Genomic DNA, 12,841 nt, shown 5'->3' on the forward strand with positions numbered 1-12,841 from the left:
TACATTTGTGCGCTCTTTTCGTTAATGAAAATGTATTTTTGTTTGACTATTTCTTTGAAATCCCAGTGCATTTTCGCAGTCTAATGTTTATACCGACACACACACGATACAGAAGTTTTTCATGCAAATAGAGAATTGATTTTGTTTTTCGTCCATGCATGTGTCTAATATATAAGTGACCTTTATGGGCGTTCTTTATGAAATTTAAGTTAAGACGATCCAAGTAAAGTGTACATTATCAGTGGGGTAAATTTATCAAGTTAAAATCAAATTTTGAAATTAGCGTTTACGGTCAATAACTCTGACATTCTTTCTTACGTTATTTATATAGTTCTTAAAGTAAGTGTACACTAAGAATGATATGAAACAAAGGTATCCCTAACCCTAAAAAACTGAAGAAATCATTGAGTGTACAACAATTATTTTCTTATGTATTAAACCAATTTAAGTTTATTGAAATGTCAAATGTGTTCTTTTCTAGTCCATCAGATCAAAAAATGTGTTCATTGACAGTCCAAACACCATGATCTCTATATGAGTTTCTGATTGCTTCTTGAAGAAATGGCGCAACAAAAGAAATGGGAAAAACACACTCAAAACTGAACTATTCTGAAAGTAATTGGTTATAAATTGTTAACTTGGTACAAAGGGAACGGTATATTGCCGTAACTGAAAAGGCATACTACAATGCGTTATATACTGCCTGAAAACTCTTCAACGTTGGTTTAAACGCCGATTTTGTCCACATTACACGATCTAGGGGGTGGACTTGTTTGTAGGTTAATTGAGAACATGGACTTTCCTCTCTTATCAACAGTCGTGTCCGACATGATAGACAACATCAGGGACTTTATTTCCCAGATAGAAATGTACAATATAGGAAAGAGGATTGGTAATGGTCTGAGCGCCGTCAGTTCAAGGTACGAAACTAGGCTAGCTACAATAGCCGGTTGCTTCTTTTATTATATTATTAAAATAGTGTTAATGTATTGGAGAGTGACGAGGGAAATGGAAGGCATTTTAAAAATCCGAAGCATTTTCATAAGCGTCTGTGAGATGGAGCTTGAAAATGATGTGAGGGAACTACTACAGCATTGACAAATGTTCCTTTACCAACATCTTGCAACCATGATTGCATCCATGTGTTTGCAAATGAACCAGAATATCTCACCAGAGATTTATCGTCTGTATGAGGCCTCCCTGGACTCAGACCTCACCTCCAGCAGACTGAAGTTGGCCTCAATGATGTACTGTAGTGGTAGGTATGAAAGGGCTAAAGTGGTGTTGGTTCTCACCGAGTACCTGCTGCATGGCGATATGTGGCAGTTCTGTCTGTGTAAGGAAAAACCGCCACATGAGCCAACGGACTACTTTCAACAAATAGTTTATGATCATCCTATTTTGGAAGTTTTAAAAAGACATGTTGCATGCAGCGTTGTATTTAATGCATTCGAAATAGCTTGTATACATGCGTTCCTTGTATTTGGAATGGACAGAAGAGTTTGGCACGAAAATATTCACCGCGCACTTCCATTAGATGATTGGATGGAATTGGTAGTAATTGACTCAATACCATTTCTGTACTACATGCAGTACCTCAGGTTCAGACAGCTTGAAGGACAAGAAAGAATAATTGGGGGCACTAGACAAATAGAGCGGCTATATTTATGATGAGAGTAACGAGGACGGACATTTTGAGACGGTCCTCAATGTACTTGGTCATTGCTATAAACTTGAGAACCAGTATAACGATGCCTTGGTATGTTACAGAAAATCGTTGGAACATGTTCCCCACAACAATGCAGCAAAATGGCATATCTCAAGAGTCCTTCACCAGACTTGATCCGGCCTCGGTATTTAATTGCAAAGCAGCATCCCTCCCCTACAGCAATGTAGTCAAATAGAATATCATGAAAATTATTCAGCAGATATGAACAGGCTTGGATTAAAACATCCCTCCGTCACAAACTTGCAGCCACATGTCAAATTTTGATAGTTCTGCAGCAAACACGAACCCACCAGGAATTTCAACATCCTTTTTTTCAACACAACAGCCACTTGTTACATCGTGATACTTCTTCAGCAAACATGAGTCGACTTGGAATTGCAATATCCCTCCCTTACAGCAATGCAGAAAGAATCCTCAAACTTCTCCCTTACAACAATGCAGAAAATCTCTCCAAATTCTGCCTTAAAACACTGCAGCTATGTGGCATAATTTGAGACTTCTTCAGCAGGCGTGAGAAATACCAAAGTATTACAAACTCACAGTTTATTATGCCAATGTTAAAGCATCGATACTAAAATAAATGTAGCCTTGATGGTACTCTGTTACAAACTTTAAAAAAGTTATCTACATTTTGAGAAGTGCCTTAAGGAATCGATGTTTAATTTTGAAAAGTGTTTTAAGTATTTATATTAAATTTTAAAAGTGTTTAGGCAAGCTTTAAAGTAATCAATATAACATTTGGTGTGTCTGATGTAATCCACTTTACATTTTGTAGTGTCTGAGGTAATCAACGTTATATTTTAGAAGTGCTTTAGGTTATACAAATTTCATGTTGATATGGTCAGTGGTAGTCCATGTTACCCTTTGAAAAGTGTTTAAGGTAATCCATATTATACTATAAAGTGTTTATGATAATCCATATTACATTTGGAAAGTGTTTGGTAGAGTTTTCACTTTATGACATTGTAACAATAAAACAAGTTCGTTGATAACTATTTATATTTTAATCAAGACATATAATTATGATTAAAGGGATATATTTCAAGCTGCTTTTCGTAATGAGTTACCATGTCCCTAGCATTTAATATACGAACAGGTGAACTCAGCCAGTTGCTTTTGTACGACGATTTTATATACAACAGATTCTTAATAATTTCAGACGAAAGACATCTTAATTAAAATAGCATTTGTTTGATACATACATCTATTTAAAATATTCTGAAATTTGTTTCCTATTTAGTTTGTTCCCTATTTAATGCTTAAATATTTATTAAGAAAACTAGAAATGTTGTTTTCAAATGCAATAAAGTGCCCCAGAGTATAAATTCACATACATATGTTTTGCGAGTTCCAGAACATTCTTTTTAGTAGTTTTTTAGTGAGTGCCAGGAGAAAATTTACATCACAAAAAGGGGTGAAAACAATGCCATACAGTTGTTTTTCCTAAAGAGTGCACAACTCACATTGATTTTTGTTTATGTACAAAGATCATTAATTGTTTCAGGCAAATTTTACACTGTTCCTTAACAACATTTACATTTCAAAAAAGCCATGGTGAGATATCTCTGAAATAAATTACCGAATATTTATGATTATTGTAGAATGCACATCCTCGCATGATATAATTCGAACAAAGCTTCAATAAATTTATTTTAGCAAGTATTAGCATGTATGTCGCAGGCCTACATACTTTAGGTGAGTGATTTCCCGGGCATAGTTTGTATTGTAAAAAAGTGAACAAGGAGCAATATCTTTGCAAGTATGAACCCAAGAGATATAATTCCTGCACGTTGCCCAAATTTATATCTTTTTTTATCTATTTTATCTATCAGTTTCCACAAGTTGCTGTTGAGTTGTGCTCCTAACAAATATATATTGAAGGAAAATAATTAAAAGAAGAAGAAATGAAGTTTAAAAAGGGGATAAGTTTAAAAGATGTATAAGGGTAAAATTACGAAAAAGAATAAGAAAAACAAGAACAGATACAGTACATATCCCTTTCAAATGAAGGGCGGGTGGAGGGGGGGTGCAACCGGTCGTGTTTACAATCGTTGCCAACGAATGGAGCAAGTGCATGTATAAGCATGTACATGGTAGAGAACTAGAGGCTGGTCTTCAATTTAGATCTTAAGGCAATTTACATTGTAATTTTTAATTAACATTCTGACACATTTATATTATTTGATGAATAATCTCGGGAACCGAAAAACTAATACAATGTTGAAGGATTCACCAATAACATGATCCTTTTGCAATTTGTAACGTGTATACATATTTAGAATTATTAAAGTTACGACTAAACTTCTTTACTGTAACCACCAAAGTAGTTTTCCATGAATTGTTACTGAAGAAGAGAACTAACTGTATGTTCTTGTGTGTTAAAACATCCATACATTTTGACCTTTTTTGGTACAAAGTTTTAATTCTTAGTACCAATTAACACGCTGTTATTACTACTTCTACTATTACTACTACTTCAACTACCACAACTACAACTACTATAACTACTACTACTTCTACTACTACTACTACTACTACTACTACTACTACTACTACTACTACTACTACTACTACTACTACTACTACTACTACTACTACTACTACTACTACTACTACTTCTTCTACTACTACTACTACTACTACTACTACTACTACTACTATACTACTACTACTACTACTACTACTACTACTACTACTACTACTACTACTACTACTACTACAATTACTACTACTGCTGCTGCTACTACTACTACTACTACTACTACTGCTACTACTACTACTACTACTACTACTACTACTACTACTACTTCTACTACTATTACTACTTCTACTACTATTACTACTACTTCTACTACTTTTACTACTACTACTACTGCTGCTGCTTCTACGCCTTAAATCTGGTGAAAATCTGGGTCGAAAGTTGATTATGAATCTTATCTTTTAAAAACAAAAAATGCGTGATACCTTATGAATATACTTTTTGTAAGATAAACTCTGTTATCGGTCAGTGCGGCTATTGGTGTGAATTGAAGAGGAGGGAGATTAACAGGTTAGCACAATGTTCTTTCTTCTTAACAAATAAGAGTTTTAAACCATTTTACAGCTTGCGTGTGACACGATACGTTTGCGTTACAAGAAATTCGCGACAATACATTTTAACTTAAAATTTTTAAGAGGTTGGTTTTCTTGATTCATATTCATTGTTCTCGTTAATTTTAACCAACATAAGACACAAAACGGTGAAAATTCCAGAACGTGGTAAGTTGCCATCACAGGTACAATAAGGGGACACCTGTTGCCGAACATGGTAAGTTGCTAAAACATGTCAACTACAAGTGCAATCCCAGGAGCCGAACATGGTAAGTTGCTAACTCAGGTATAAACAATGACAACCCCTGTAGCCGAACATGATAAATGCTAACTCAGGTACTATACGGAGACAATCCCAGTAGTTGAACATGGTAAGCTGCTAACACATGTATAATACAAGGACAACCTCGGTAGACGATCATGATGAATGCTAACATACGTGGACAATCCAAGTAGTTGAACATGGTAAATTGCTAACAAAGATACAATACGGAACAATCCCAGTAGTCGCACACGGTACGTTGCTAACACAGGTACAATACAGAGACAATCCGAGTCGCCAGGCATGTATAGAATATATTTAGGCACACTAATTAAGATCAAAAATCGCTAAAAGATAGTTTAAACTAAATAAAAATGGCTTTGCACACTTTCTTGCTAACTGTTGTTGTTGCAATTCTTCTTCTTCTTCTTCTTCTTCTTCTTCTTCTTCTTCTTCTTCTTCTTCTTCTTCTTCTTCTTCTTCTTCTTAATTTCAGACTATGGACTGTGACTCTGAGGGCCAGCAGGTGATGTCTATGAGACTGTCTAGAGTTCTGAGGGACATTGGCATCACCAGACAGATGGTTCTCCGTAGGATGAGCACATATCTGATGAAGGAGAATATGAGAAGTGTCATGAGCTTAATTAGCAAAACTGATAGTTTTAACGCGTTTATCTTCGGTAGCCAATCGGAAGGGACAACGACTCTAGGCATGAATTCAGACATAGATATGTTAACAAGTGGAAACCGTATTCGTGTGATGAATGACTGGAATGACTGGGAGCTAGGGAGGTTATGTGTTTTCATAATAAAAAAACGATCGTTCTCCGCCCCAGCACTGTTGTCTGCAGGCCGTTAGACTTGCCTTTCACACCGGAAAGAATGCCAGCAATATGTGATTTGCAGGCGACAGTGGACGGCAGGGTGCTACTGCCAAATACTTGGATGGACGATGAGCTAATGAAGGACTTTGGTCGATTATTTAAGAAACAAGGGCCATCAAGAAGTCCTAACAAAGAAACCGATTACATATTTGCATTTAGCTACAATGGAGAGATTTTAGAATGCAATTTTTCTCATAAGACCAACGCCTGGTCACTGGCCCAGATCTGACATTCTCACAAAGGCACGTCAGTGTGAAATATTCCTCGTCCCACAGGGACACGCTGAGAGTGATCAGTCAAAACTGGAATGGAGATTCTCTACGTCACTGATTGAAAGATTGCTCATGTTTGATCTCAATATTTTGCAAATACAGGTTTATTCATTTCTTTAAATCTTACGAAAGTCTTTCTTCAAACCGTCATACCCTGAAGAAATTTGGCAGGAGCGGTATGTACTGCAGTGCGTTATATATTGTCTAAAAACTCTTCAACGATGGTTGAAACTTCGTTCTTGTCCGCATTACACAATCTTGGGAGTGGATTTGTTTGTTGGAAAACTGCGACGGGGGGAGTTTCCACTCTTGTTAACCGCTCTGTCTGAAATGATAGACAACATCATGGACTACGTTTACCAGATAGAAATGGACCAGATAGTGGAGAGGATCAGTGGTGGTCTCAGGGCTGTCATGATAAGGAACAAAAATATTCTAGATACAGTTGACATTTGTTTCAAATCCTACATTGTCGGAATAATTGATGTATATTGGGAAATGACAAAACAATTGCAAGATGTCTTAAAATTGCGAGACTATATCATACCGGTTCAGGAGCTTCTACCTGAAAGCGGTTTCAGAGTGGAAATACAGCATGCAAAAAGGTCTTTATACCAATATATTGCCAACATGGTGGCATCCAAGTATCTGCAAACGCACCAGCTCATTCCACAAGTCATTTACCGTTTGTATGAGGCCTCCTTGAACTCAGATCTCACCTCCAGCAGATTGAAGTTGGCATCCATGATGTACTGCAGTGATCAGTACGAAGAAGCAGAATTCGTGTTGGCCTTCACCGAGAGTCTGCTGCATGCTGATGTAATGCAATTTTGTCCGTATTCGGAACGGGAGCTAAATGCGCCAACTGAGAGATGGTGGTGTTAGTAGTTTATACTCCGGGTCCCGGCGTGAGCACATTGAAGGGTCCCAGAGTGACAGTTCAACCACCGCACACCTATCCTGGGCGGTGAACCAGTACTAGGTGCCTTCACTTCTGCAAGGAACTGACAACTTCTGTACATGCCAGGGGCAGTGGTACAGTGCGAATGGTCGTAGAAAGGATTTCATAACCAATCACAACAGAAGTGACCTTGTCCGCCCGGGAATCGAACCCGGTTGTCCGATTAACAGTCCAACGCTCTAGCGACTGAGCTAACCGGGCGGACACCAACTGAGAGGTTTCTACAAAATGCTTATAAACGTCCAGTTTTGGAAGTGACACAACGGGATGTTGCATGTAGCGTTCTTTTTAATCCATTAGAATTGTGCTGTGTACCTGGTGTCCTAGTATACGAGATGCATAAAACGATTTGTCCTGATTTTCAAAACATACATCCGACATCAGATGTTTGGATGAAACTAGTGGTAATTGACTCCAAACCCTTTATGCTCTACTTGCAATACCTTCATTCAGACAACTGGGTAAAGAAGAAAGAAGAGTGGAAGGACTAGATAAGTTACACAACTATATTTATGTTCAGAGTAAAGGCTGTGGGCATATAGAGACAGCCGTGCATGTACTTGGCCACTGCTTTGAACTGGAGAACCGGTATGATTTGGCATGGGCATGCTACAGAAACTCCTTCGACATCTTCCCCTACAACAACGCAGCCAGATGGCATATCATGAGACTCCTTCAGCAGGCATGAGAAAAACCAGAAGATTAGAAGCAAAATATCTAAAACAAATAAGGAAAATCTGCAAGTTTAAAAAAGATAGGCGTTAAATTCAGAGAAAGCCTAAAATCAATCCGGCGCTGGCTGGAGATTTCTGTGACATATTTTCAGATGAAATGGTTTACAATACTGTGTAGGTTTTTTGTAAATTCTCTTCCAGAACTGGTAGATGGCTACCAAAGCCAATCGTATGTAGGCAAAGCAAGAGTGATAGCTGTAGTTTATATTTGATTGCAAATGCCTATATCCATTTTGTGAGTTATTTTTTCTAGTCACCTTGTCTAGTCATTTCCATGGCATGAGATATGACAATGTATTTTAATAGAAAAACGATCGTTCTCCGCCCCAGCACTGTTGTCTGCAGGCCGTTAGACTTGCCTTTCACACCGGAAAGAATGCCAGCAATATGTAATTTGCAGGCGACAGTGGACGGCAGGGTGCTACTGCCAAATACTTGGATGGACGATGAGCTAATGAAGGACTTTGGTCGATTATTTAAGAAACAAGGGCCATCAAGAAGTCCTAACAAAGAAACCGATTACATATTTGCATTTAGCTACAATGGAGAGATTTTAGAATGCAATTTTTCTCATAAGACCAACGCCTGGTCACTGGCCCAGACCTGACATTCTCACAAAGGCACGTCAGTGTGAAATATTCCTCGTCCCACAGGGACACGCTGAGAGTGATCAGTCAAAACTGGAATGGAGATTCTCTACGTCACTGATTGAAAGATTGCTCATGTTTGATCTCAATATTTTGCAAATACAGGTTTATTCATTTCTTTAAATCTTACGAAAGTCTTTCTTCAAACCGTCATACCCTGAAGAAATTTGGCAGGAGCGGTATGTACTGCAGTGCGTTATATATTGTCTAAAAACTCTTCAACGATGGTTGAAACTTCGTTCTTGTCCGCATTACACAATCTTGGGAGTGGATTTGTTTGTTGGAAAACTGCGACAGGGGGAGTTTCCACTCTTGTTAACCGCTCTTTCTGAAATGATAGACAACATCATGGACTACGTTTACCAGATAGAAATGGACCAGATAGTGGAGAGGATCAGTGGTGGTCTCAGGGCTGTCATGATAAGGAACAAAAATATTCTAGATACAGTTGACATTTGTTTCAAATCCTACATTGTCGGAATAATTGATGTATATTGGGAAATGACAAAACAATTGCAAGATGTCTTAAAATTGCGAGACTATATCATACCGGTTCAGGAGCTTCTACCTGAAAGCGATTTCAGAGTGGAAATACAGCATGCAAAAAGGTCTTTATACCAATATATTGCCACCATGGTGGCATCCAAGTATCTGCAAACGCACCAGCTCATTCCACAAGTCATTTACCGTTTGTATGAGGCCTCCTTGAACTCAGATCTCACCTCCAGCAGATTGAAGTTGGCATCCATGATGTACTGCAGTGATCAGTACGAAGAAGCAGAATTCGTGTTGGCCTTCACCGAGAGTCTGCTGCATGCTGATGTAATGCAATTTTGTCCGTATTCGGAACGGGAGCTAAATGCGCCAACTGAGAGATGGTGGTGTTAGTAGTTTATACTCCGGGTCCCGGCGTGAGCACATTGAAGGGTCCCAGAGTGACAGTTCAACCACCGCACACCTATCCTGGGCGGTGAACCAGTACTAGGTGCCTTCACTTCTGCAAGGAACTGACAACTTCTGTACATGCCAGGGGCAGTGGTACAGTGCGAATGGTCGTAGAAAGGATTTCATAACCAATCACAACAGAAGTGACCTTGTCCGCCCGGGAATCGAACCCGGTTGTCCGATTAACAGTCCAACGCTCTAGCGACTGAGCTAACCGGGCGGACACCAACTGAGAGGTTTCTACAAAATGCTTATAAACGTCCAGTTTTGGAAGTGACACAACGGGATGTTGCATGTAGCGTTCTTTTTAATCCATTAGAATTGTGCTGTGTACCTGGTGTCCTAGTATACGAGATGCATAAAACGATTCGTCCTGATTTTCAAAACATACATCCGACATCAGATGTTTGGATGAAACTAGTGGTAATTGACTCCAAACCCTTTATGCTCTACTTGCAATACCTTCATTCAGACAACTGGGTAAAGAAGAAAGAAGAGTGGAAGGACTAGATAAGTTACACAACTATATTTATGTTCAGAGTAAAGGCTGTGGGCATATAGAGACAGCCGTGCATGTACTTGGCCACTGCTTTGAACTGGAGAACCGGTATGATTTGGCATGGGCATGCTACAGAAACTCCTTCGACATTCCCCTACAACAACGCAGCCAGATGGCATATCATGAGACTCCTTCAGCAGGCATGAGAAAAACCAGAAGATTAGAAGCAAAATATCTAAAACAAATAAGGAAAATCTGCAAGTTTAAAAAGATAGGCGTTAAATTCAGAGAAAGCCTAAAATCAATCCGGCGCTGGCTGGAGATTTCTGTGACATATTTTCAGATGAAATGGTTTACAATACTGTGTAGGTTTTTTTGTAAATTCTCTTCCAGAACTGGTAGATGGCTACCAAAGCCAATCGTATGTAGGCAAAGCAAGAGTGATAGCTGTAGTTTATATTTGATTGCAAATGCCTATATCCATTTTGTGAGTTATTTTTTAGTCACCTTGTCTAGTCATTTCCATGGCATGAGATATGACAATGTATTTTAATAGAAAATTATTTTTAACCAAGTTTTCCTTAGGAAAAATGGAAAAGCTAGTTGATAGATTTGGATATGCCATTGGGCAGGCAGGTGGCTGTGACCATTGGCGCCTTTGTCCAGGCTTTAACTTAGCAATGCATGGGGTATTTTGAAAAAAAGCTTTTCAAAAAGGTTTAAAAAACTGTTAAACTGTGGTTTTGAGTTCTCTCATTTATGAAATACTTTAAAGAAATACATTTGCTTGATCTCAAATAGCTTTTGTTTGATTTAATATTTGTATAGAATTATCTTGTAGTGTTATCATTCTTTCACTGGGTGTAATCCTTGTACTGTTTTCAATATTATTGTTTAGTTAATAAGTGAATAGAATGTGAGCAAAAGTGAGTTAAATGACTATATATATCTGTTCGCTATTCGCTCGCTACTCCTTTTTGCTAAATGCCAAACAAATATTTGTATTATTATTTCGCTCGCTCGCTCGCTCGCCCCATTATTTTTTGGAAAAACTCCGATGAACAAGTTATCAATTTGGTGTGGCCTAAGTTCATTTGAAGAGTCCGTGTATTTCTTTGTATAATGCGTAACCCGTCAAACGTTTTTAATAAAAAAGTTTTATTTTGATGGAGTTTGAAACAATGCTAAAAATGAAGTTAATTCGATGTTTTTATTTTAACAACTTGAAACATTCTAATTACTCATTACTTAAACTGTTATCAACTCAGCATCATTCACATGATATCATGCATTGTTCCTTTACCTTCGTCAATATCTCGTTATGTCCACCGTTTGTACGAACGCAATAGATTAAAGATAAAAAGATTATTTTTTCTGTTAAACACCACTCATCAACTGTCTGCAGTTGATACTCACCCCATTTTGTGATTTTCAAGTGTAAACCAACTACTTTTAATCGTGTAAGTTATTCGCAACGTGACACGATTTGCACGAGAAATCTACCTTCGTTCTTTTCTTTCCAATTCAGAGCACAATAGGTAAATAATTTTACAAAACCGTATAGTAGATACTTCAGATTATTATAACATATAATCACATGGATAAACTCACAGGCATTCAGTACAAAATTAAGAAAAATGGCAGCAATGTTGAAACAGTGTACATATAAGTTGTGTGTAGTCTACTTCAGAATAAACTTCTCTCACATCGTTTTAATGTACTCACCATATAACCAGTATATATTGAACAATGACATCAGCCTTTACATCTTTATAAGGAGATTAACTAAGTGACAGTCGTGAGACAAACTATAAGATTTAAAGCTTCCTTGTCTAATATGTCGGGAATAATCCATTCACTTACGAATAATAGAGTGTGAAACTTTCTAATTCCCGATCGATGCATTGATATGTGTAAACATATCTACATCATGCGATAATTCAAAATACGCCCTTAATCGTACATTTCTTGTGGCGTTATATATGACGTTGATGAGGCCTCTGTTACAAATGCAGACGTTGTTTTGAATACCCTCAAGCATGCAGAAAAAGATGATCTAGAGATAGCACAGCATTAGGAAGCACGAACAATTTCCAGTGCAAGACAACTAGCGTCTATATCAAATAAGTGTACTGATACAGGACTGCGAAATGCTAAAAGCGAAATACTACTACTACTACTACTACTACTACTACTACTACTACTACTACTACTACTACTACTACTACTACTACTACTACTACTACTACTACTACTACCGCTATTACCGCTACTACCACTACTACTACTACTACCACTACTACCACTACCCACTACTACCACTACTACCACTACTACCACTACTACTACTACTACTACTACTACTACTACTACAACTACTACTACTACTACTACTACTACTACTACTACTACTATAACTACTACCGCTACTACCGCTATTACCGCTACTACCGCTACTACCGCTACTACCGCTACTACCACTACTACCACTACCCACTACTACCACTACTACCACTACTACCACTACTACCACTAGTACTACTACTACTACTACTACTACTACTACTACTACTACTACTACTACTACTACTACTACTACTACTTCTACTACTACTACTACTACTACTACTACTACTACTACTACTACTACTACTACTACTACTACTACTACTACTGCTACTACTATTTGTTCTATATCTACTACTACTACTACTTCTACTACTATTACTCCTACTACAACTTCTACTACTACTACTTCTACATCTACTACTACTACTACTACTACTACCTCTGCTACTACTACTACTTATACTACTGT

The sequence above is a fragment of the Mya arenaria genome, chromosome 10 (assembly GCF_026914265.1).
Source record: "Mya arenaria isolate MELC-2E11 chromosome 10, ASM2691426v1".
Lineage (NCBI taxonomy): Eukaryota > Metazoa > Mollusca > Bivalvia > Myida > Myidae > Mya > Mya arenaria.